The sequence below is a fragment of the Myiozetetes cayanensis genome, unplaced genomic scaffold (assembly GCF_022539395.1).
Source record: "Myiozetetes cayanensis isolate MyiCay16 unplaced genomic scaffold, myiCay2020 scf5-8, whole genome shotgun sequence".
Classification (NCBI taxonomy): Eukaryota; Metazoa; Chordata; class Aves; order Passeriformes; family Tyrannidae; genus Myiozetetes; species Myiozetetes cayanensis.
In genome coordinates this window covers 45,057,491-45,084,005 of record NW_026087742.1, presented here as the reverse complement: position 1 = coordinate 45,084,005, position 26,515 = coordinate 45,057,491, and the positions used below count along the sequence as shown (strand labels likewise).

Genomic DNA, 26,515 nt, shown 5'->3' with positions numbered 1-26,515 from the left:
ACTGGGTTTAATAATGTGTGTGTGTTCCCTATACAAACCTTCTGTCCATGAGTAACTGACTTTTTATGGATATAGGAAGGGTCAAGTAGAAGCACTTTGTCTGAGCACACTTCTGGTCCCATTTCATAGCAAACAAATAAAACTATTTTTATTGTGTTGTATTAAACCTATGACTGACTCTCAAGGGATGGCAGTAGCAAGATATCAGTTCTGGAAATATATAAGGTTTACCCACACAAGTAATATCACATGTTTAGCATATATCAGCATGCCTGGTATATTTATGGGGTTCACAGTGGTGTTTTCCAGAATTTAAGCTGTAAGTAATTTTATGCTCCTTATGTTTAATGATTATATAGACCAGTCTTCCTCCACGAACTGAGTTTGCAAGAGACGTAATTTAGAAATGGATGGAGAGATAGGAAGGAAACATAGGAGTTAATAATTATTTATAGAAAAAACTTCTTACAATACTTCAGTGGTATAAAAGATCTTTAAACAATTCTAATGTCAGTGAAAGGCAGTCTGAAAGCTGGAATAATTTATGGTGAAGAAAAATTCTTCCTGTAAATGACAATTAAGGCCCCATGTGTCTTCAACAGAGTCGAATTAGAACTTCCAGGACTTCCATGGGATATGGCACTGCCATATTGTATAAGAAGAACATGGTTTGAAATGAATGAACAAATGAAAACTTCAGAGCTGAGTGGATACCCGTAACAGAAACATCTTAAAGCAAAAAATGGAGGGGTCAGCCACTATTTGGAGAACAAAGTGAGAGATTTGTCATGTGTGGGAGGAAAAGAGAGGGACACTGGCCTTCTCATCAGTGCATTTGCACTATAACCCTGACTTTCCCATGTTTGATCCTTTCTCCCAGTGAAAATTTAAATCTGTGGCAAGGTTGGTAACAAACACATCTCTTATTCAGTCATGCAGAACTTTTCTGTCATACAGCATTACAGTGACCCAAATTCAGCATAAAAAGGAGAAATCAAAGCAAAGGATGATCAATTCCATTCCTAACTTCTTTGACTATATGAAAAACAGGATGTAACTCAGCCCCCTCAACCTCATTCTAGACTGGAGGTCACTTGAGCAGCAAACAAGCTTTTTAGTTTCCACCCAAACCACTGTTGTTTTCCTACAGATACAAAAGGAGGCCCAAGAGCTTGAAATTTTCTGGAAGTGAAAAGCTTTCATTGAATGAGAAACTACACCCTCTCCAAAGGAAACCTATATTCTCCCAAAATTTTTCTTGTATGTGAGTGAGTGTTTCCACCCATTTGGAGTGAGATCCTGATAACAAATGAGTGAGGTTTATAAGTACAGAAGAGGAAGTTTGCATGTCAAACAAATGTTTGAGACTCCCATTTCAAGTGTTCATTATTTATTCTGTATATTACACAAGTGGACCTTCAGAGGTTTTATGATGAAATAATAATTTGACACTTTATCTATACAGTAAACAATTGGATGTAGAGTTCTAATACTTACACTAAGGCCTGGCAAAGTCTTAGAACTGTTGGGGTTTTTTGTCAGTTTGTTTTTTGGGGTGTTTTGTCTTCTGGTCTCTATTCCCTCTTTGACTGCTTACAATAAATTTTGTGAAGAGTGTGGCCTATGACATCATCAAATGTTCTTTGCTAGGAACACTGTGAAATGTACTGTTTGCTGATCTGGGATAAGACTTAGCAGAATGATTGCTCTTCCAGGCTGCTGAGTGTGTGATGTGCTTTCAGTTTCTGCAGTGCTACGTTACTTTGGAGGACGTTGCTGCTGAGAATTGAGCATGTGACCTTGCAAAGCAGAGGTGTATACACCTGTGAGGAAATGCTGAGACCTACTGTACTTTTCTGACAGCGAAAGGTGTATTTTCCATTTTTTGCAAAATATTTTTATAGTAAAATTGTTGTATTAGTAACACATTAGTTATGTTAGTTCTCTTTATTTTCTGGGGTTTTTTTAATTATTATTACAGACTTCCTGAGACAGGATAAGGCTTGATGCAAAGCAGTTTCAAGCTATTTGTCTTAGGGACCCTCAATGTTTTCCACTGACAGTACAGAGCCTTTTGTAGGGAACATACATGCCTGTTGACAGTAGCATGGGTGCATTTTCACGTTAGTTATATCTAGCCTTCAGTAACTACAGCCTTTCTTATGAGTCTAACCTAATCCCACTTTCCTTTCCGTCTTGCTCTATTTCCTACTGGGTTTTTTGAGCTGACTCTTGTCTCTATCCGAAAGTTAATTTTCTTTCCAGGTGGGAAAGTGAACTGAACTGACCTGCCCTACAGCTCCTCAGTTGCTTGTCTGCTTCTGGCACCAGAAAGACAACAGAGCTCATAGAGGGGACAGTCAGGCAGCCCACTGTGGTAATTGCCTTGGAATTGTATTGGTGTGGTGTAACATGAGACGTGCCCACAGCTGTCCTTTCCAAATTCTTTAGAAGTAGTCCCTTGATCCTCAGCGATCTGCAAACCACAGAGGAAAACCACTGCTTAACTAATCGGATTATCAGCTAGCTCACTTGCATGTAATACATATCTAAACACTGCTTAATTTGGGATATTAATTACAGACTGCACTGAAAGAATATGCAGAAGTCTTTAATTACATGGAAAGATGTTAGATCTTCAAATTTGTGGCTGGAACTCTTGTTCCAAGGGTTTAAGAAGCTGGTAATTGCTTGTGATAACCATTTTACTCTGTAAATTGGTTTTGGCTGTGTACTGGCAAAGTACTGACTGCACTGAGTTATGTTGCCAAATGCCACCCAGATTGAACACAAAACAGACTACAATTTTGTAAATTTGATATTTCCTCATAAAGTTTCAACATTGTCCCAGTTTGTTTTTTTATATATCTGACTGACTGAGTGAATTCGGGCTAAGGGGTTTTTTCCCTCTAAATTGTCTTTATTATAAATTCTCATTGTGCAATATAAAATCCCTTTATGTTCTGAGCTGAATCAATGAGGGGCTGTGCGCACCAGTCTGCTTTATATGCTTTATATGGAGAAACTGGATACTGCATGTCCCATGACTGACTTCTTATCAAAACAGCACTGACATATTTACTGATCCCATTTGCAACCCCGTTATCTGTGAGTGGATGACAAGACCATTCTGATACATGTAAGCGCATTATTTTCAGAACAAATAGTGTCAGGTTTTGAGGAATCTATGAAATGATTCCTTCGGTGGTTCCTTTGCTAGTTCCTGAACTGAACTGTCACGTGAAGAGCTTTCATATTCAGCAAAGCTGAAAACAAATTTAGGGATAGGCAGATCTTTCTGTAATTCAGTTTTCTGTGGAGGACTGATCACACTTTAAAGACCCATAGATAAATCCTTAGAAGTTATTTGAAGAATATTATTTGGAGGGCGAGAAACAGTGAAAATTTCTCTTGGCAAACAAGATTAAATCTTGCCTCTCAGCCTTTCTGAAGACTTTTTTTTTGGTGGCTTGTTATATTAACTTGGAGAAAAAAAATTAAATACCCTTAAAACTATTTAGAACTTCCTTGAAGCAAAATTGTGATAGAGAGCCAGTGGGAAGCATACAAATACAAATCACTAGCCTGGTCAAGGTTGTGCCTGGAGTCTGAAACCCTTACTAGGATGTATATTCTTAAAAATAGGGTGAAACTCACGGTGAAGGGAAAGTGCCTACATAATTGCATTTTTTACATAGCTTTTCACAAAAGCTTTGCAGGAGGGACTTCTGTAGCAGGTTTCTTCACAAAAGAATGTAATTCTGAACTATATCAGAGGCACTGGTGATAGCTTCCCTAAGGAGATTATTCAATTCCGTAAGTTTGTTCATGGAATTAGTAGAGAGTATCTGTAATAGATACAATGAAATTTATCTCTCAGTTGCTAGTTAAGAAATACCAAACTGTATTGCTTCCAGATTTGTGAATCTTTTCATTTCACTAATATACTATATATTATATAATAAATGTATATAATAAATTCAGTACTAGTTAATGGAACTAATAAAAAATGAATTATGAATCTTATAATCAGTAGTAAATTAGATTCAAATCTCATGTCACACAGTCTGCAAGTGTAAGAAAAATTGCAACATCCACAGAATATCAATCTGTTTTTTATGGCTGCCTGCAATTGTCCAACCTTCATCAAATTAATACAATAATCAATTTCATCCATCTAGAATATCATAAACATTTCATTGTTTACTGCTACACTTCTTTGTACTTCTCTAATATGCAACAAACTTCTCTCAGCTGAGGAAAATCCCATAGCAAATATCACACAAATGACACGAAGATTTCTGGCTGATATCTAATATCTAATACCTAGACAGTGTGAAAGTCACAGTGAAGAGAAAGAAGTAATATCTAATTTAAATTACATACATAAATTTCTGACATAAATACCTGCCTAAGTACAAAACTACTTTAGAGTAAATCTAGTTAGTAGAAATACATTTCTTGACACATCTTCCCAGCAACTACACAGAAGCTCTTCTCTCAGTCCTGCTCTGGCCGAGCCTTGCCCCATTCCTAGACACTTCAGCCTTTTCTGCCCATCAGTAACCTGGCCACAGATGCTGTTACTCTGCCACGTTATCTCTTCTACATCCTACTCTCAGCACAATGCATCACCTGTGCTGATCCTGACCACCCTAAATACACTTTTCTCTTTGTTTTAAAATCAGTAATAAACCAACAAATCAGCTGTGTCTGTTTTTCCTATAGCTGGGATTTTATAGGCTGTTTAGTTTTACTTTCCATTGAAGGTACTGGTAACATTTTTCTTTTAATCAATTTAAATAAACCAGGCCAGCATGGGTTATCCTCAGAAATCTGACTGTGCTTGTTATTTGAAGAAAACATACTTAAGTAATGAGAATTAGAAAGAATCCCATGTAGACTAATTCATCATTGCTTTCCTCTCCAATTTTTAATTTAATATTTGGCAGTAAAGAAATGCAAGTAGCATTAGGGCTGTAAAATAGTAATAACTGCCCGTTTAACACCTGCCAGGGATATACTCATAAACAAATCGCTCTGATGGTATCTTAAAAGCAGTGAGTTCCTGGGATTCTCAGGTGGTCTTCCATGAGGTCAGGAGTGACCAGCTCAGCAGAGGAAGTGGAATAAACTGGGTTTCTAGTAATGATCATAGACATTTTTCACCCAATTCAAAATCTAAAAAGAACTGATGTTTTATCTGAGGCAAGAAAAAAATACTTTCAGGGTTGCCATAAATACAGCATCTTTTCAAAAAGCAGGAGAGCTAAACTGACAAGCCTACAAGTACAACATTTACCACTAAGCCTTTTATCAGTAATGCATGGTCATTTTAAAGTAGCTGAGTTCACACTGAACCACCCTGTATTAGTATAGTTTGTACTTGTTGCCAGAAGGGAAACAAAGAGGCCCCAGGTGAACCACAGATTTGAAAAAGGAGCAATGCAAATTAGTCTGTGTTACAGTACCACAATTAAATGGTTTCTGGCATCTGCTGTGGCTTCTGAGCACTTAATGTGAATGAATCTGTCCTACACTGTCTGCATGACACAGATACTCCCACAACCTCTGAAACTTCTCATTGAGAGTCTTCTGGAAAGCTTTCCTCCAGTAGGGGTTTTCTGAACTGGAGTATTTCTAAAGGATCAGGAAGGCTGGAAGTGACCTCTGGGACATCCAGAGGTCTCTAGCCCAACTCCTTGCTCCCATGCCAGCAAGTTGTTCAAGGCCCTGTCCTGTCAAACTCTGAGTGTATTCAAAGATGGATGTTCTGCCACCTCCCTGAGTGAGCCAGATCCTCATGGTAAAAAATCCTTTTCTCCCTATCAAGTCAAAATTTTCCATGTTACACCTTGTATCCCTTTCTTCTGCTTCTATTGTGCACCTTTGAGAAGAATCTGGCTCTGTCTTCACTACAGTCTCCCATTATGTACTTGAAGACAGTGCTAAGTCTTCTTCTTAGTTGCGCCACGCAACCTTAAACCTCAGTCTTGGGGTTAAAGGAGTCATTAGTGAAGGGAGGTTCAGGTCAGGCTGAAGATATTCAAACCTACAGCTCAACAGCCTAGGACATGGCCTATGCTCAGATGGGAATGGGAATCATTCTTCAGAACTTCTGCCCAGTTCTGCCATTGTAAGAAAAGACTGAAGACTTCAGAAACCCAGATACAGTGGGAAGCCTGGCTCTGGGATTCTTCTGCATTCTGTTCTTTGCAGCAGGAACGTGTGATGGTTTTAGTCTAGGCCTTGCTGGTAACCAGCTCGTAACCAAGGAAGTGGTCATGTTCCCAGTATTCCATACGATTTTTACGTAAACCAGGGTATAAATAAATAAGATGGAGATTAGAGACCTTGCTCTCTTCTCCTCTGGTGAGGTTCAGGAGCAGTGGGTCCTTGCGTTGGTCTCGCTTATCTAGAGACTGAGGCCTGCAGTGACCGCTGGTCTGCCATGTGGGAGCTTGAAGAGTGCTGGTCGTGTCTGGTGATCTTGTTTTTCTGAGAGATGTGGTGAGATTTCGTTTTGCTAGTTCTTTACTTTGCTAGCTCTTGGGTTTGATTGTGCACATCTGTTCTGTTTTTGTCCCTTTTCCCTTTTCGTCCCTTTCCCTTTCCCTTCGGGGGTGTTTGGCAGCCCCTTTGCTGTGTACATAGCATTTTAATTGTTTATAACTCTAATATATGTAAAAAATAGATAATTTTATATAATTAGATTGATTTTGGGTTCTTCAATTTTTGTATTTTTTTTCCTTTGCCCTAAGGGAAGAAGGGAGGGGGAAGGGGTTGTTACTGTGAGTTCGGGCATTTGGAATGGAGCCAGGTCCAAACCATCACAGAACGTTATGAATTTTGCATGGAAAAATCACTGTGTAAAATGTATTAGTGGTACTGGGAGCAGAGACTTGGAAGCTGTTGAGTATTCAAGATGTAGAGTCAAACTTTTTTTTTTTGGTTTCTCTCTGTGGCCCCAAGAATCTTTTCATCACTTTATCTCTGTGCAATGGTTCCGCTTGGGAGAGAAGTAGCTAACCACCATAAGGACTAGGAGGTTAAAGGGTTTGCAAAAATGCTCTGGGGAAAAAAAAAAAAAAAAAAGGAAGTCTAGTTAATATTTCACACACTGCTGTGTAGCAGAAATGTGTTATTAATCACATTTATCATGAGGCTGATGAAACCACTAATACATTTTACACAAGGATTTTTCCATGCAAAATAAACTTGAAGGATTGTTGTAAATTTGAAGGCACTGGACAAACTGAGAATGACAGACAGCCCTGATCAGCCTCATGGGTTTAGGAAAGCAATACACCCTAAAGATAGGACTCATCTGACCAAAGGCAGATATCTGCTGGACATCACAAAAATTAATTTCTTCCTAAAAATATCTTTTTCTCCCTAGTGACAGGGAATCTCAAATGTTATCTGAAATGAAGCTCACTCCCTGAGAGAGGCAGCACTAAAGGGTAGAACTCACAATGAATCTGCTCACAAAAAAAACACTCATGTTGCCTTATTTAGGGGGAACAAAACAGCTAGAGAGGTAAATGAAGAAGGAATAACATTGAGGGGGCCAGTACAGAGAAGAGAGAAGCTCTAGGAGGTGTAAAGAGAGGGAGGTTGTGATGGTGCAAAGGAAGGAGACAGAGGCAGACAGGGACCAGCTAGTCAGTGACAGATGTACAGAGCTCCCTGAGTGTTCAAAGGTGCTTTGGCAGCTGTCCCTCCTGTCTGAAGATCAATCTTCCCAGCAGGCTGTGAGCATGTCTGGAGGGCATAACTCCCAATGGGCCCCTCTCTCTGCATAGTTCTTGGCTGTGTGGTGGCATCTTTGGCTTGATCCATTTGTTTTTCCTACCGCCTCCACAAGTTGCTACATTATGCTCCTGTTTAACACCTGTGACTCCATCAGATATCTGGTATCAGGTTTTTTTCCATTCACTGTCTTTTGATAATATCCTCTCTTCTGTGCAAAAAGGACAAGGAGATGTGTCCAGGTTTAGATGTTGCTCCGCACATCCAGGTGGTGCAGTGGTGGCAGCACGTGGGATTTCTCCCCTTACATCTTTTGTATCTCCGGCCAGGTAGACTTCAAACAGGGATATCTAGTTCACCCAGTGCTGAGATATCATTAAATGACTCCTTGTTTAGTGCACACATGACTTAAGGTGATAGGATGTTTTGCTTCAAGACAAAATAGCAATTGCTTTGAGCTGCCTGGAGGTATACACCATTTCAAAACTACCGTTTAAATCTTACCCAAGGAGAGAATTTAAAAGCACATGTCAGTGCAGTGCATTTCAAATTAATCCCTGAGAAACAAACACTTGAAACACAGAGCTCAGTACTTAACCTCTGATACATCAGAGTTGCAATAACTCAGTAAACCAGAAAACTGTCCTAAAGACACAAGGAAAGAAGCTGATAGTCAAATAAATGTAGTTGGCTGGCAAGATTTGTAAAGTAGTAAATGGCTGTGCAACAGGTATAAAGAGGCATCATCGCCCAATCAATTCAGATGATGAACTGAGGTTCATCAGGGCTGCAATAGCCCCTAGTTAGCACTGGACCAGGAGGAGAGCATCATGGTTTCTTTAGAGATGGCCCTCTGAGTTCTTCAAATATTCCAGGAGTAAAACTCATACAGCTGTGTCATACAGAGTTCATATCATTTAGATTCCTGGAATCCCAAAGAGAAATCTGGGTTGCCTGTTCCACACTGTCTAATCCTTAGGGAGTTTCTCCAGGGTCTCAGAAAAGATTTTAAGTGCATAAACTTAGTCTGAAGAAATCAAACTGCATACACTGAATGTATATATTGCCTTAAAAGAACAAATTCAGCTTTTCCAATGTCCGAATGTGCATTTAGTGTGTTGGTTGTTTTCAGAGTAGCTAATTCGACAACATTGGATTTTGTGGCTTCTTTTCTCCAAACCTTTGACAATTCACTGTAGGCTTTGAAGTCTGCATCATATAACCACAAGATAACTCAATAAAAGTCAGGTAATTTTAGAATTAAAGATTCACTGAAGGGTCTCAAGAGGCAGAGTTTAATACCAAAGATCGTGGTCCATCAGAGACTCTCATATCAGGACATTTAGCACTTTCTCTTTGACTTTTGTTCCATGGTGTGTGTTTTTCACAGATGGCCAGACTATATTTGCTTTTTGCATTGGTATGCAGGGATGTGGGTTTCCTTTATATATCTGTATTGTCCTACTTCTGCTCAAGTATGCATCTTCTGGAGTTGCAGTCCTGGTCTGTTGGTATGTTCTTCATGAGACAGTTTGCGTAACACATTTTACCATCTCATTTTTTCTATTGTGCCTTTTATTGTGGACTTACAGAACTATAAACCACCTCAGAGGACTTGCTGAATATAATGTGCTATGTGTGAGGCTCCCATAATTGTCTCTGGTTTCCTATTGCTGCATCCATGCATTTGTAGCTCCACTACAGCCTCTCCTGTCCTCTGGTCCTGCATGTCAGATGCAGATGATCTGTGGTCCAGCTACCTGATGTCTCTTGTCTAAGAGGCACCCAGCAGCAGAGAGGTTGCTGAGCTCTGCCACACTTGGGGATCTGCTCCTGTGTAGGGTGCCATTAATGGGCTGCAGCTTGAAAACACAATCAGCAGACTCCATGCCACTGTATGAACAGCCTTCCCTGCTCCCACCTTCACAGCTTTAGCAGGGACCTAGTACCAGTGCATTCTGGCTTTCTTAGGCCATAATTTTTTTTCACTCACTTGGGAAACAGAAAAAGGCAAATTGCATTGGTGAGGCTCAGTGACAGTAAGATACAAGTTTTACAGGATTTATTTGCCATTTTGTTTTCTTTTGTAATTATAGTAATTACATTGTCCATGTCACACTGCAATCTTGGAGACAGTTCAGAAGACCTGAACTGCAAAGCTGTCTACATCTGAAATACTCCTGCATGTGAAATAGAACATCACCTGAAACAAACTTCCAACCATATTGCAATTCATACATGGTGCATTAAAGGGAAGATTTTTGCAGGATGCTAATCTGTTCTCCTTCACATTTTGTTCTGAGCAGGGCTAGAGCACAGGGGTGCAAAATACTAATTATTGTCTACTACCTAATGCTAAACATGCAAGTGAGGAATCTCTTCCTGTATAATCAAGACCAGATGAAAAGCTTTCCAACCTGCATGTCTGAAATAACAGTTTGTTCTCATTCCACATCATACCTTGCAGACAGTTGTAATGATTTGCCCAGAAGTCTATTGCTGCACTGTGTATTATCAAGTAGCTTCAGTGAACTTGAAATGAGACATTTAGAATACCATCCACCCTGAGCAAGAAGATCTTTGTTGCTTTTGATATCTGAACTACTACGTCTAACCAAAATATCTTTAATTGATTATTTAATTTAAGTCATCTTCAATTCAGAGTAAGAAAGCCAGCTCTCCATATATTAACTTTCTACAATCCCTGTAGAACTTTGATGTTGTGTTTCTTTGTAGCCATGTTCTCTCTGGAAATGTGGGATATAACAAAAGCTGTTTTAATAAGAGGAAAGTATATTTATGTTTTCTCATATACCTTCACGTCTAACTGATGCAGCATTTCCATGAAATGATTCCTGAGATCCAAAGTGGTTATGGAAGGTCACAAATAGCTGTGATACATTATCATTAGGTGTCAATATTAAGTCAGATCATGATTTGCCAGTAGATGTGATGAATGCAACTATTTTTGATGCTTCACTATTAAGAAGAGGAGATATGCGGCTTGTATCTCTCCTGGCCCTGGAAGGGCTGTTCCTCTTATGAATGTTTTCTGCTTCATTTACTCAGATTGGGTTCTTGATCCCCTGCAGCAGCTCCTGGTTCACTTCTAGGACAGCTTGTTCTGCCTGAGACAGTGCAGGTGTTCCCCAAAATTTGCGGCTGCAGGGACTGAGAATCAGACAGGCTGTATTACAGAGAGTATATGCAACCTTACCTCAGGATTTCATACATGAGTGGGAGAAGTAAGACTGTAATATCTAAAACAATCCACAAAGAACTGGATAATTAAAATAATTCAGTGCTACAGGAATGGCTGGTTCAAGCCACAGATATCTGAGTGACAATCCTTTTTATACCTTTGCCTGACTCCAGGGCAAAAGAAAAGACAAGGGAATGTCTTTCAGTCCTTCTGTTTCATTTCTTTTTTCTAATTGTTGCAGGATTTTGCATGGGTTTCTTGGGGTATTTGCTTGAGATGGCACACGATGAGCATCACATCCCTGGGATGTAGGCCTGCAGTATACAATGACTGATTGCACTTTAGCTGATGAGGTGGAAGTGTGACCGATGGGTTGCTGCACAAAGATGTGACAGGCCAGTGACTGTATCAACATGTCCTCTTGGTGTCACTGAGCTTAGAAGTGGCCCTTCCAAGCCTGGTTGCCACTCCAAGGCAGCAGGAGTGTATTTGAGCTGCTACTACTTGTATTAAATTTGCTTTCTGAGTAAGATAAATACAGAATTTGATTTTGATTTCAGTTAGGTCTGATACTTCTCACAAATGCTAAATTCATTCATTGTTTATTGCTGCTGCTTATTATTTATGAAGATCTGGCTTTGTTTCCACTGATTCTATCAGAAATATGACTAAATGGAAAGCAAGTTTTTTTTGTTAGTGAGAATTAAAAGATGTTGTGAAGCAAAGATGAAAGGACTGTTGTCACCCACCATTTCCATTTATAACATGAACTGTTTGGATTTATAAAGTGATAACAAAGAATTGTTTCATTAGTATGCATAATCATTTGGGGACAGTACTGACTATGGTACTTGAAAAGAAGGACCCTGTCAGGCAGTCACAGGTGCTTTGGAAACTTCTGATCACCTAACTATCTCATGGCAGGCAGATGAATTTTCTAGGGAGAATACGATGCAGCCCATTTCTCAAGTCATCAATAGGAATGTTGCCCATTTATCCTACCCCCTAATTTCCATTTCTTGATTCTCAAAGGTGGCCATTCTGGAAATACAGGTCAATGAGGAGTGCAGACTCTGGGGATATGAGACCAGTCTGACTTTGCAAGATGTGACACTGCTTGTACCTTTCCAATGAATCCATGTTAGTGACAAGAGGCTTTTCTGTGAATGTAGTATCAGCATCATTTAACTTCCTCAGCAGCCGTGTTGCATCTTCTGCCTTTCTTGGCTTATTAAATCTCTGGTTTTGTCATTTTCTGGAAGCATGACAATTTTTTCACCAATGAAGGAATGTACCTATTATGCAGGAAGATGCTATATTGGCACATTTGCTTCAGCTCTATCAATTTCTTTGCAACAGAAAATAATATGGAAATTGCCAATTAAGCAGTAATTCACTACCTACACTTATTTTACTAATGCTGAGGTTAGTTTCTGCCTAGCTTCAGACTCTGTAGAAGGTTGTAAGACATCTGTGGATTTTGATTCTGATCTCCCAGGTGATTTCCAGCTCAAAGCCCTCTTTTAAGTCAGTCATGTTCTTTCAGCATGTTTCCATCTAGATGCAGGTTTTGTACTTTTAATCCCTTATAAGCATAATTAGACAGGCCTGGATTTACCACAAATGCCAGAGATATTAATCTCCACTCTTTTGCCCTTGCCCCTAACTCTCCCAGAGCCCTGCACTGAGGGCACAAGTGACACTCAGGTGGGAATGGGTGTGATCTGAGAGTTCATGAAGAAGCCCAAAGCCTTCCCTCATGTCCAAGGCAGTCTTGGGCAGCTCTTCTATCTCTAGGACCATAGCACAAACTAGAGATCCAAAAACAAGTGAAGTGTTTCTCCTGGACTGTGCTGGGAGTGGCTCAGTGACCTGTGGTTTGGGATTTTGCTGAATTGCAAAGGAAAACTGGGATGCAGCTAATGGAGTCCCTGTCACGTCTGAGTCTTCAATGTGCTTTGTCCCCATTGTAAAATCTAGCAGATTCAGGGCTGCATCTGATGCTCCCCATTGACCTGGCTGCTTTTCCTTTTCTTCATTAGATTTTTAGGTTCTGCCTCATTACACATTAAAAGACCTATATCCTCCTTTCACTGACCCAGGCTTGACCTCATTTGTCCAGGGGCCCTCTCCCATTGCTTGGGGAAGGAAACCTGTGTTTGGGAGTTGATGTCTCTCTGTGGTTGAGGGTGGCACTGGTGACTGTGTCTGTTTGTGGCAAGCCTTGTTTGTCTTCCATATCACTTTCTTTCTCTTTAGTTTAGTTCACTGTGTGTTCATGAAGACTTTGTGGATACCTTTTGCTTAAAGATGACTATATGTATACGTAAGGAAGGGGAAGAAGGCAAACACAGCTGCCCTCTGAACCTCAACCACTCCCTTGCTCACTGTACAACTGATGCCTGCAGCACTGATGGAGTCAAGGGGAAGAAACTGTGACTTCTGCTCCTTTCAAGTGTCCCTCCATCCACCTGCAACACTGCAGAGGGAATACACTAAGGAAAATGTGAAGTAGGTTAGGGTAGGTAGAAAGAACAAGGTTTCAGTGTGCTTTTCCTGTTATTTCCTAGGGAACTGTGATGGAAATTCAGTTTCCAGAGAGGTAGCTATTCTTGCAAAAATGAATTTCAATGTATGTCACTGTGTTGTTGTCATTTGGATGACTTTGTTGGTGTACATAACCAGAACTGAAACATATGTCTACACACTAATGTAAAAAATTAGAAGAGAGTTTAATATGAAATTATTTACAAAGGGAAATAGCTTCATGACTGCCCTTCCTTTGAGTTGCTGTGTGTCTCCGGTTTGATCAACTACACTGCCCTGCCAGTAAGTGTAGGTGGGTAAGAAGCACATTTCAAGAATGAGTTATTTTGTTACTTTGTTCCTGAATAATAGTCTGCATGGGTCTGAAAGGTAGGCATTGTCAGAAATCCTTCATCCCATGGAAAAGCTTAGAGGTCTAGACCAGCTCAGAGGATTGGATTTTGTACAAATGGGGAGGCTGTTTGTTGGCAAACTCTGCACCCTTTCATTTTCTAAGTATAAACAAGAGCTATGTTTTCTGAAATCAGCAAACATTAGAGAGAAAATTCACGCTATTTATGTCAAATGTAAAAAACCTGTATTTTGAAATGTGCTATTTGGCCTAGTTCAAAAGAAGCAGAAAGATTTCTATTTTTAAAATGAATACATTAACTATATTGCAGTTGTTAAGTTAGAACCCATAGGGTTTCAGAGGGTGCCAATTTAGTCCTTTTAAACTGGAGTTTTTAAAGTGTCAGTAGAATTTTAGGCATATATAGTGTTTGCTATGTATAACAGATCTGTGTACTTTTACCTGAGTCATCACCCTCCTACTTGTAATGCTATTTGTTTACTTAAAACCAAAACACAAGTCTGGTGAAGCCGTTGTCCGTAAACAAACTTTGAGTAGTTTGACCAGTGCAATCATTTCTCTGAGGGGCCCAAACTGTGTAAATTCTCATCCCCACTGGTAAACACCCCAGAATGAGCCAAGAAAGCCAAAGTAAATGACACTAAGTTTAGGGGTTTAAAAAATTTTCGTTTAACAACAAAGATGCGCTTTTTTCCCCTCTGACAGTAACACATTTCCATCCAAAACCACTTTTCTGCGTAGTTTCCTGTGACTTTATAAAAAGCATGTGCTGAGCTCTTTATTCAGAAAACTGCCTTTCTACAAATGGAGAAAATTATGCTTTTAGGAGACTGAAGCCCTGTGTCAACTGACATTTGGCTGCTGGTTGTAGCACCAGCCTGGTTATGAACTGACAGCCACTGTATTCAACTCACTGTCAACTAAATGTGTGGCCGAATGTGACCCTCTGTAGGAGCCATGACTGCTACTTAGCATAACATGGTGAAAATGTCACTGGGGCCCCTGCAACTCAGAGAGCTATTCCAGGAAAAGCCTGGAGCGAGCTTTGTGAAGGCTGGGCTGGGCTGTGTTTTCGTGAGCAGGGATAAGCAGGCAGTGTCTGCCACTCAGAGAGAGGCAGAAGACAAAACCCTGATGGGATATGCTTCATAGATCACAAGTGAGAGGATGCACTGATTTTGTTGACCTTATGGAGCTACAGAGGGCAAGTTTCTAGAGGACCAGAAGAACAGCAACACTGTCTTCACATTGATGATGTTACTAAACTCTAAAGGGGTCAGCTCCTCTACTAAACTTTTATGATCTGGAAGTGGTTCACTTTCCTTAATAGACTAACATTTCCACAGCACTCATCAAGATAGTAATCAAGCAACTCCCCATATGAGTAAACGTCTTGTAAATAATTTTATTTTGGACTTGCTGAGTGCACTCACACAGTGAGATGTCAGTACGGGTAAAGAATGGTAAATACAACACTCACAGTGTGTCACCAATGTCAGAGCAAATAATTTTCTCTTGTGAACAAGAGACTACTTTGTTCCCAATACCTGCTCCTGCCCTCAGGAGCCAGCAAATGAGTTGTGGCCCTTCTCTGGACTATTTGGCCACAGATGTTGCCTTGCCAGGCTCCAGGGCAGACAGCCTGGGAGGCCCAACTGGCAGCTGAGGGTGGAAAAGAAAATATGACTGTAACTCCATAATATCCATCAGTGAGCGAGTTATGTTCAGACTAATACTGTACTGGTGATCCAGAAAAAAAAAAAGCTCTCCTGATTTTCTTGGCATCCTGGCAGTATAGTGGCTGGAGTGGATGGTGGCAGTACCCTGCTGTTGTACTGAAGTCTTCCTGCAGTCTTGAGGTTCAAAGACTTCCCAGGGTAGTTCTAAACCACTCTTCTCCTTTGGTCCCAATAGGCCTCCAACCATCTGGGCTGGAGATCAGTGTCTGAAGCATTGTGCAAAAAAGCTCTGTGTTTCTTGCCCCGGTGAACAGATAAGAGTAAAGGTCGACAAACTCAAAGACAGATGAAGCAAGAAAGAGTGTATTCCAAGGACTCTGCTCTGTGCCCTGGCTCCAGCTGCCAGGCACTTAAACCTACAGGCTGTGAACAAGAGATGGCATGTAAAATAGGAGAGGTGGCCAAGTTTATTTAATATGTTGGCTTTTGAACTGCTCTTAGCACTGTTATCAGAACACTTAATTTAGTTACATGGAGCAACGTGGAAAAACACTAGTGAACATAAAATGAAAAAGCTACTTCCAGGTAGCTTCCAAATCAACTATTAGTCCCTTTGCATTGCTGGAAATCTAATAAGGTACTGATTACATATAGGACTGATGACTTTTAAAAGGTGCTCAGCTTCAGCTTTTACATACATATTGCTTAAAAAGCCTTGGGGCAGGAAAATATGAAGTCATCCTGTCAGGACCTCAGCACAGATACCACTAGGTCTTTTGAGCTGGGTGTTCAAAGGCTTTCTCTCTATTTCCACACGGTAGCTGAGAAACGGCCAACTCTGTGAGCTTGGGGATTGTTTTTGTCAGTCATTTGTTTGGGGTAGGACCACTGTAACTAGATAGCTAATCCACCCTCCAGCATGGGATAGTCCAGCTAATGGGAAATGCCAAGTAAGGCAAGTGATGTGGCAAGTCCCAGGGAGCAGGACAGCAGCCGCCAGCTGAGGTCCACAGAGTTTACCAGAACTGCAGGATCCATGGGGTTTGCTCTCCTGACTGGTGTTCCTGGAGGCCTGAGAAGCCAGGCTTATCCATGTGCTTTGCCAAAGAGTGAAACTTGACCTGTAAAAGAAGAGAGGACTTACTTAACGGGAACTTAGACAAATTAGATGTGCTTCCCAGTGCCACACACCACCACCTTTCCTCCTGTAGTTGCTTGAATATACAGCATGACTGGAGAGTGCTGGAGACCTGTGGGCTCATGCCAAAACTGCCTGGAACATGAAATTGAACAATGGTCAGCTCTTTGCTCCTGTGTTGGCTTGAACCTGTATATAAGTAGGATGGGAAAACAGCTACTGGGATCATCTCAGAGTATAGCATCCTGTGCAGACATAAGCCTAGCATGACTTGCTACCTGCACTGTGTATCTGGCTTTTCAACTCTTTGTGCCCTGCCCCGCCTTCTCACTCTCTATTAGGTTGCATTTTTAGGCAAGAGTGAAATCCAGCCTCTTCACCCATTCTTTCTCCCACTTCTCTTCATCATGTATCCTTCCTACTTGCCTTGTTGCCAGCTCTGGCACTGCTCCAATTACAGAATAAGAATAAGCCAATTCAACTCACAAGAACAGCAGAGAATTAAGTCATGACAAGCGAATAGGGAGAGAGAGGAATGTGGAAATGGGGATGGATGGGGAATTGGAGAGAAGGATAGCAAAATCTGTGGCAGACAGATTTTAACTTGATTTAGTGGTCAGAGGTTACTGGTGGAGCTGGTATCACAGCTTGGGCTACCTGCAGATATATTACCTATTTAAAGAGCAATGTTCCAATATTGACTGATTGATTGATTAATTAATTAATTAATTGCCTGATGTTGTGTCACAAGAAGGCTGTACTTGGGAAAGCATACAGCTTTCAAGTCTTGCCTCTCTGAGCATTTTTCATCCAGAAGAATCGCAGCTAAAGGAGGAAATCCAAAACTGTCAGTCAAAGCATGATGCAGACTGATCTTTCAACTTGCTGGATCAGCTGAGCAAGAAATTTGAACACTAGTGTTGGGAGACCTTTAGAGACCTTTTTAGAAGGCAAACTACCTCCTTAAAATGTTATACCTCCCTCTGAGCAGGACATTTAGAAAGTAATTTGAAATCACTCCCACAAGTGTTCAGTCCTGTTTGAAGCATGACCAGCTACAGTGACCTGCACAGCACAAAAGCCAGCAAGAGAGGAGGCAAAATGTCAGCCTAGAAGTATCTGCTACAAAATATAATAAAAAAAGGAGTTACATTACCCAAATCTTTCTGAAGCAAAGCCAGGAGTAACTGCACCAGCCTGCTATGGTATGCTGGCACTCAGGCTGCCATTTGACACTCCCTGAGTTTCCTTCCTCCTCTTTGCAGTTTTATTTCATTAGCAGGTGAGTGCCGGCAGGGAAGGGGAAGTTGATGTCAGCATCTGTACCAGGGCTGGGGTGGGAGCTGGTGTAGGCTTGCAAGCAAAGCAGTCAAGAATCACCAGGTAACTTGGTAAATGAGAAGGCAGGAATTCAAATGAATGTAACAAGGTCCGATTAAAAGAGAGCATTTATTCTTCTGTGTTTTTTTCCTGATTTTTCTTCTGCCAGAGTCCTTTGGCAGTGTGTCCAAGTACAAGTATTGCATCATCTGAACAGACACCTAGGTGATTTAAAGCTCCTAGGACCCTGAAGGGCAAAGGAGCTGCATAGCAGCTTTAAACAAACTAACACTTTCACAGGAGTTGTTCCTGTCTAAGTCAAGAAAGAGCTTTTCCTTGAGAGGAGATGAAAGGCCTCCAGCATTGTGCAAACCATCCATCTATCCTCACCACAGCTTGTAAAGTATGTACTGGGACAGACCTCAGGCTCATCTAGGAAATAGCAGTAATGGCTATTGTTAATGGGGGGCTGCAGCTGACCCAAGTTAAGATGTTATTGTACACTGAGCCCTTCTTTCCCACCAGGATGCACTCCAACCCAAGCATGGTCCTGGTTCCTGACTGCATGTTATGAAATGCTCTGTCACTCCCACATGAGCTGGTTCATCTCACAGGCTGTAGAAAAACAGGAAAAATAAAAGAAGCATTTTCTGGCAGTTGAGTGAGATGAATTGGTTCATCAAATGGTCAGAGGAACAGTAGAGCTGGCATTAGGTGGGTGTGAATGCCACTGCCCAGAAGGGAGAGAGGAAACTCTCTGCCCTGTTTCAGTGGTAACAAGCCATTAACTAAGGCACGCACCTTGTGAAACCCTACCCTCTGATGCAGTGACATAATTGCTCATTTCATCACTTCCTGGCACAGTTCTGTGAAAATGATCTGTACTAGCCTCAGGGATTTTCATAGATGTTTTTTCCAGATCATTTTGAGACTGAGAAGGGGAGAGGACAAAACATGCCACACTGTTGGTAGATCTGAGGAGACAATAATCTTCATGTCAGTGTGAGAGGGATAAAGAAATAACCTCTTCACCCTGTTTGTCTGTGGGCTGGACAACATCTCTGACTGTGCCCTACGGATCCAGTCAGGGAGTGTGTTTGAAATGGGCTAAAAGATAACTACTGCCAAAAAGTGCCAGGCAGCCTCTCTCCCCTTTCCACTTCGGTGCAATCCTGCTGTTTCCCTTGGAGCAGCACTGATGCTCGTCTTGACTCTGTGGTGAGCAGGTCAAGGAGTTAATACGGGTAAAACAATCCCACAGGAAGAAAATGAAGATTTTTCTGGTCACTGAGATAAATTAGGTAATGGTGAAGTCAAACTCCAGCTTCAGCATAAAGAGAACAACCTTTTCATCATCAGCTGCTGCAATGAGTGCCACAGCTTCATTATCAAGAGCTATAGGCAACCAATTCATTGCACTTGCACTCGTGTTTGAATATAGAGCACCTGCCTCATCAGACATAGTCTATCTATTTGCTACAGCTGATATATCCAACACTGTGGTATTTAGGGTCTGGATTCAATGAAATTCAATAAGGTGATGTCAAGATATTTTCCAGAACACCATACTGAACAAGGGTACATGTACAAAGTTTAGAAAACTTAAGCAAGTGAAACAGCCACAAAATGCGCTCAGTTCATTGATCTGCTTTGTGTAATGGGTATCCTTTAAAAAAACACGAATTTCAGCTTTAGCTTTTCAAATAGTGCACCACAAAGCTTCCTGTTTGTTTGCTGTGTGCTTTTTTCCCAGGTTTTGCCTTTTAAGTTTGTTTCAGTATTTAGTGGCCTTTTGTGGACTGCGTCTTCTTGCTAGACTGAGTAGGATCCTAAGGAAATGATTCTGTAAAACCCAATTTATGGTCAGAGCACCAAGGGGGTCAGCCTTGAAATGGAAAACAGTTCTCAGCCCTTGCTCTGACAATCTGCTAATCCCTCCAGACACTGTTGAAAGGATACTTGAGACTTCCACTGCCGGACATATATCAGTATCACATTCTATAGGAATAGTTCAAGGATGCCCATAGTAAGTTTATGATTTGCATTAAGAGCTTTGTGGTTCCTGTGCTTTCCCTGCCTTATTTTTTCCCTATGGCTAAGGTAGTACCCAAACTTCCCACCCCACCTTCCGTTCCCCACCAGATAAGGTCTTTGGAGCACATTGCAATGTAAATAGATGCTGAATAAGTGGCCAGAATAATTAAGCTTTAAAATTCTAGCCGAAGATCCATTGTCACACAAAACGGATCATACAGATAAGAAGCAGGTAATCCAGAACAGCCTTTTACTGTCTGCACTTAACCATAAAGGCTGGCCAGAATTCAGGAAGGATTAGGTGTTTCTACAGGAACCAGAGCATTTGCAAACATAGCACTAAGCAGCTGCTAATGCTTCTTGCTAGCAGCTCTGGGCCAGAGCCCATTTCTTGTGTTCCTTCACTCTTTTGCTGCCTAAAACACCGTTTCAAAAGGCCACAGGACTTTCTGCTATCGCATCAGTACAGGGGTTCATCCTCAATAGCAGGCCTAATAAGTATGCTTGTGCAACTTTCTGTTATCTCATGAAATCCTATGGATGGTGTTGTCAAATTGCTACAATTCTTAGTTATCTATGTGTGGGAAGACAGTCTAATTATGATATAATTTCTAAGTAAACAGTCCAAGTGGGTTATCATCACATTTGGTCAAAAACACATTCAGAAAAACAGACTTGGCACAAAAGATAGTGAAAGATAATACAGAACATAAAAGACTTCACATCCCATCCCCACTCCCAATTATTAGTTTATTTCATGGATCTGGGCTCAATTTACAAAGAGAAGAGTGACTTCAGTGCTTATAATATTGCTAACATCAGAGTATCTGTTCAGTATGCACAGTGTCCAGAAATAAATCTGATTTACTTCTTGTATATTTTATAATCTTTTGTTAGATGATGATACATTATTCACAGTTGAGTTTTTGAGTTTGTGAAGACTCTGATTTTCTATACCCAGTGGTTTACAATCTGTAGGATGAGGAAAGACCATTGTCTCATTTGACTGAGAGAACATAGGCACAAACAAGCTTAGACGGGAATTTAATATTACGTATAACCTAGTGTACCTGGAAGCTGCTGTTCTGCAGTCCCGCCACACTGCCCACCCATCTGCCTACACTGCATCCAGAAATTGCACAACTGTAACCAGGTCAGCTTAGCAAGCTGACGAAATGCAAAACGATGGCTTTTGGCTGTGTTGGTTTTCAAGTGAATCAGCTCACAGAAACGGCTGCCCCAGTGGCCCCAGCACGAATGCAGTGCAAGGCAAACAGGCTGTGGCAGGGGGGATGCAAGGAAAAGATGAGGGTTACACTCACCTTGAGCCTTGCAGCTCACGCTCACCAGCTATTCAGATGCAGTGTCAAACTGAGTTCAACAGCACGCTGAAAGAAGACCTGGCCAAAAGCGCAGCTCCGTCATACCTCTTTGGTGCCATCAGAGCTACAAACACTTGCAGTTGTTCCACGAATTTCACTGAATTATTTGTGGAGCCAGAGCAGGAGGCTAGTGGTCCACCCTCTTGGAGCTTTAAAATATTTTTATTTTTAATTAAAAAATTTAACCAAACCTTTGTCTTCATATGTGCAGTGAAATACACAGCAGCATGGTTTTGTGCCAGAGTTTTACAAACTTCATAATATCAAACATTTAAAATAGCACCAGTATATTTGGTATCAGTTCAGGATATTAGCTGATATAGTTTGAGAAATACATACTGATGCTGCAACTATATTTCAGAATCTTTGAAAAGTGTAATGAAACTTCCTCAAAGGGTAAGACTTCTAAAGCTGCAAATGCACATTTAGGCCTTTTCCTTTCTTTCTCCCTTCTCTTTTCTCATTTAAATGACAGCTCAGGAAATGATTCTCAGCCACAACCCAGGAAAAAGATGTGGGTGAAGAATTAATCTGACTTTCTGGTTTTGGTTTTATTATTTTGTGGAGGGGCGGGGATGGGATGGGGTGGGGGGCTGGGGGGAGAGGGGAGGAGGAATGGGGCAGGTATGGTATGAAGAAGATGAGGGTGCCTGGATGTTGATGGGAAAGTTATGGTCACGTGTAATGAATTTCAAGTTTGGAGGAAAAGATAACTTCCAAAATGCTAGATCTCTCATACTTTATGCTTCTCTGCTGCTTCCAAACTTAAACACACATTTAACTCTGATCAAAGAAAAGTTTTCTCTAGTAAATAATACACCATTAGGCCTTTAAAGATATTTGTTAATCAGGCAGTTTTTATTAGGGTAACATTGAGTTAAAACTCTGAAGCCTTGCTTGTAAAGCTCTTTTCAACTCCGACTACCAAGGTTTGGGTTTTGTTACTTTACCCCCCACCCCCACCCTTTTGCAACTGGGGTCAAAAAAGCCCTGCAGGGCAGCATGGTTTGCGCATGTCTGCCAGGCTGCTCCCATAGCCTAAATTACCAGTAAAAGGACTAGAAATCTGAATGCTGGTTTGTGTAGGGTAGCAGCAGTTTGGATGAGGGGATGCATTAAAACCCATTAAACTCCACGTGATCCCTGAAGCACAATCCTCTTTTATCTTTCTTCTCTCCACCACCCGGAGACTAAAGAGCTCATCTCCATAGGGCTCATCTCCATAGGATTGGGGAAGCAAAGTCTTCCACAGGCTTTACTTGTTTCTGACCCTATGCTCTTTCTCACAGTATCTGCTGTGGCTTTACAAATTTTATTGGGAACTTTTAAAATGTTTTAAGCGTCTTTGGAAGAATTTGATAAATATACGTGAATAAGCCAAAAGAAAAATACAAAACATTCTGTGACCTCCTCAGAAGTTTCTAAACTGTTACTTCACTTACGTATTAGAGCTGGTCTGTTTCTCTGAATAATGATTTTTTCCTTTTACTTGGCAATACATTTCCTTCCTATTAAGGACTTGTGGAAGTCCTTAATATTATCTAATGTAATGAAATAACAGGTCTGGGTGGGAAGTCTCTAGTGTATTCAGTCTCTCTATTTCTTCCTTGGACAAATAAAACCACACAAACCAGCCCGCTGCAGGCTGGATAAACCTTTCACATAATGAATTGTTTTATGCAGAGGGCTTCTGAGGGGGGGCAAAAACTAAAATGTGGTTACTATGTCAACAAACGACGGGATTTAGGCATTTTTCTCAAGGACTTACGTCTGCAGAAGGCTGAGGGAGAATTTATGGAGCGTGTTGTGCTGACACTCTTCCAGCTGTTCCTCCCCCCGAGCGGAGCAGGCAGGGGAACGGCTCCGGGGGCGGCGGCGCCTTCAGGGACCCCCGAGCGCTTGGAGCAGCCGGGGAGAGCTGGGACTCTTTACAGAGGGCAACCCGGCTGCTCGGAGGGACGGTTCAGGGGAGAACGAGAGCATCTCTGCTTTTCTTTGTGCTGAGCGGAGATCCTTATCTGTTTTGTTTGGGAAAGATTTGTACGTGCAAGCGTCTGCTGCGCTTTCTGAGGAGTCGGAAGAGAGGTAAGGCATCTGTTTTCTCTCACGAGTTTCCTTTCCTTTCGTGCCCTTTCCCCCTTCCATTCCCAACTGATGAGCGCCCACCAGCATCCCGGTCCTCCGAGCGTGACCGCCGCTGCCGCGTCCCAAAGGTGGCTCCGGAGGCAGCCAGGAGGCAGCAGGGGCTCCGCGGGCTGCCAGGCGCACCCCTCCGAGCTGCCGTGTCCCAGAGGTGGCTCCGGAGGCCCCCAGGTTGGGGAGAGGGCTCTGCGGGCTGCCAGGCGCACCACCTGGAGCCGAGCCTCGGCCGCAGCCTCAGGGATGTGCGGCTCTGGGGTCCCATGGGACTGTGGCCCGTGGAAAAGCCTGAAACGTAATCCACAGTCAAGTGATGCTATCCACAGTTTGAGGTTATTTGGGAGTCATGAGTGCTTGTGTTTTTTGTTACTGCATGCGATAGGTCTTGTGTGTACGTGAGGTCATTCCTGTTCATGCCTAATCTGATAGTATTAGAAATTAGTTAGGATGGGTGAGGAGTGGTAGAAGTTGCTGAGAGGGATTCAGTGCTGTCTGGGACGTGAGGAGATGTGCAGGAAGCTGCCTGTGTGTAGCTGGAGTTGTTCTGTGCAGATGTTCCACCGTCCTTCTCCTGTGCAGCTGCCCCCATCTCGTCCTTCCTTTTCCAGCATAGATCTCTGGCAATTCCCCTGCCTCATCCTTATGTATCACATCTAGTCTCATTTGGGCTAGTTTGCTCACAGGATTTTGGAATTCAACAAGCAAGCACATTTTTTTACTGTGAAAGTGAAGCCACTGTGTAGCATTTTCTGCTTCCTTTACACCCACAAACTCTGAGTCTTAAAAAGCTTCTGCCTCCTCGACTCCGTGTAACAGAAATGCATGGGGGCTCATGTACCAAACCACAGAAAATCCATCTTAGTGATTCTGTAGGAAAAGAACAGCTGTGTGGAAAGATAAATAAACACAACCAGTTGCTTCAAAAGTCGTAAAATGGAAAGACTCTTCAAAATAAAACGTGTGGCAGGGGACCCTGGCTCCAGACACTGCAGGAGAACTCCTGGGAAATGCAGTAATTAGTGGGAAGCTTCAGACTTGTTTTCTTTCAGTGGTTCTGTACATACAAATATTTGGTTTAGGAGAGGAAATCACAGTGGCAGGAAGAAATACTTACCTATGGAAAAGGAGAGCTTGTTGACACTTAATGCATTGGAGAAATTGTTCACAGATGGTTTATGTCAGTGAAAATAAAACACTCCCAAATGCTGCCAAGGCCACAGACCTCAGGTGAGCTGTGTATATGTATGCTGGCTGGTCCTGTGAGCTGAAAGTGTCTAGAGCTACTTCAGTTTTATTCACTCTTAAAAAATAAAAAGAATGGAAAACTCAGTGAAATTTTCTTTTTTCTACATGCCTTTTCGACATTACTGTAGCTCTTTGCTCCTTTGCATATTTCCCTAGGTTTTCCCTCGCTGCCACAGAGAGAGGCATCGTTTGGGAAGGCCCAGCTTCTCCTTGCTGGCTCTCTCTTGCCTCTACCTAACCACCTAGAAGCCCCTCTGCCCTCTTCGCAGATGTCTCCCATCGCTTGCTCTCCTCAACTTCTGGTGTGGTGCTCCTTCCTCATCACGTGCTCTCACATCTCATCCAGCCCGGTCCTCTCCCTCTGTCCCAGCTGGATTCTGCTGCTGCTTTCATGTGTGCTCTCACTGGACAGCCTGTACCACCTTCTCCTGGCTCTGTCACCACTTCGGGGACCCTTGTTTCTTTCAGGCTTTACCTGAGAGCACCCTGTCATGACAAGTTTCCTAAGGAATGCCTCAGGCTCCACAGTGATGTCCTGTGAAGGAGAAATTGCTGCCTGGGGTTCTAGCTTTGTTGCTGGCAGAGTGTGCAGGATTCATGCAGAGCTCTGAGTGCATTTACTCCACACAAGTGGCTGTAGAAGTGCCCAGAGGTTCCACTGTCTGTACAGAGCTTAACATAAGAAGGGTTGCTTTTCTTCCCTTCCCTTTCACATTTCTTCTTGAAGCTTTCTGACATTTCTGTGCCCATGAGCTTAGGTCTTGAGGTGTGACTGATAGACAAATTCAGTTTTCTAGACAGTTATAAAGCTAAATCCTAAAATTAGAATAATTTGTGTTGTTCAGGGGTTTGTATACACATGAAAAATTGTCAGTAAAACTATGGCATTAAGTTACACCTCTTCACTCAAGTAGGGATTTGCAAGGGGATCAGAGGGAGTGGTTGAGACCCTACATCTCCCCTGGATGCAGCACATGTTCTGTGCTATGTGCCAGGGCCATCAGTCCCTTCTGTCATTTCCTTCTGCAGATCCCAATACTGAGCCCTCAGAATCACCACTAGTGACCAGCTGGTTGTAACTCCATTCACCACCACACTCTGGCCTCTAGCCACCTAGTTTTCACCAGCAAACAGTGCACCTGTTCACACCATGAACAGCCATTTTCTCCAGGAGAATACTGTGGAAGACAAAACCCCACAGCTGCACTGAGTGGTGTGGATACTTGTGACACTCTGATCTAATTTCCTGGTTGGAGACACAGGAATCCTGGAAAGCCATATAATTTTGCCCATGAACAGGGATTTTGTCTCATGGACATGATGGACTATGCTCCCTAAAACTTTGGACATGCTCTGTATCCATAATGCATCACATCCCATGTGCGGGATGTTCACATGCATGGCAGCAGCATGCCTGAGGGCGTTATTGGCTCATTGCAGCCTCTGATGGGCTCAGTCACCTGTCATCTAGAAATTTTTGGTAAATGGTCTAATTCCTCCTTTTCTAATCAGACTACATTTCTGGATGGAATAATGTGTTATTTGAGCAGGTAAGGCTTAATAAGGAAATTTAAAACTGCATTAGTTTTTTCTTCCTCACCTCTTTCATGCTTTTTAGGTGAAGCAACTTGATGGCCATAATTCCTGAAGACATGGTACACCAATTAGATGCAATTCTCAGGGAGAGCTGGAAATGAAGATTTCCTTGTAGGCATTATAAATCCT

The 26,515-nt window shown here is 41.9% G+C and overlaps 1 protein-coding gene across 3 annotated transcripts in view; it reads left to right on the top strand.

Moving 5' to 3' along the window:
- SPATA13 (spermatogenesis associated 13) overlaps nt 1-26,515 on the top strand; it is a 147,364-nt gene that overhangs the window by 51,930 nt on the left and 68,919 nt on the right. Inside the window, exon 1 of one of the 3 annotated variants that reach the window (XM_050331565.1) lies at nt 23,304-23,491. The exons of the other annotated variants lie outside the window; for them this stretch is intronic. The gene's annotated coding sequence lies outside the window, so the exon portion shown is untranslated. Of the gene's footprint in view, nt 1-23,303; nt 23,492-26,515 lie in introns of those variants that run through there. 3 annotated transcript variants of the gene reach the window in all.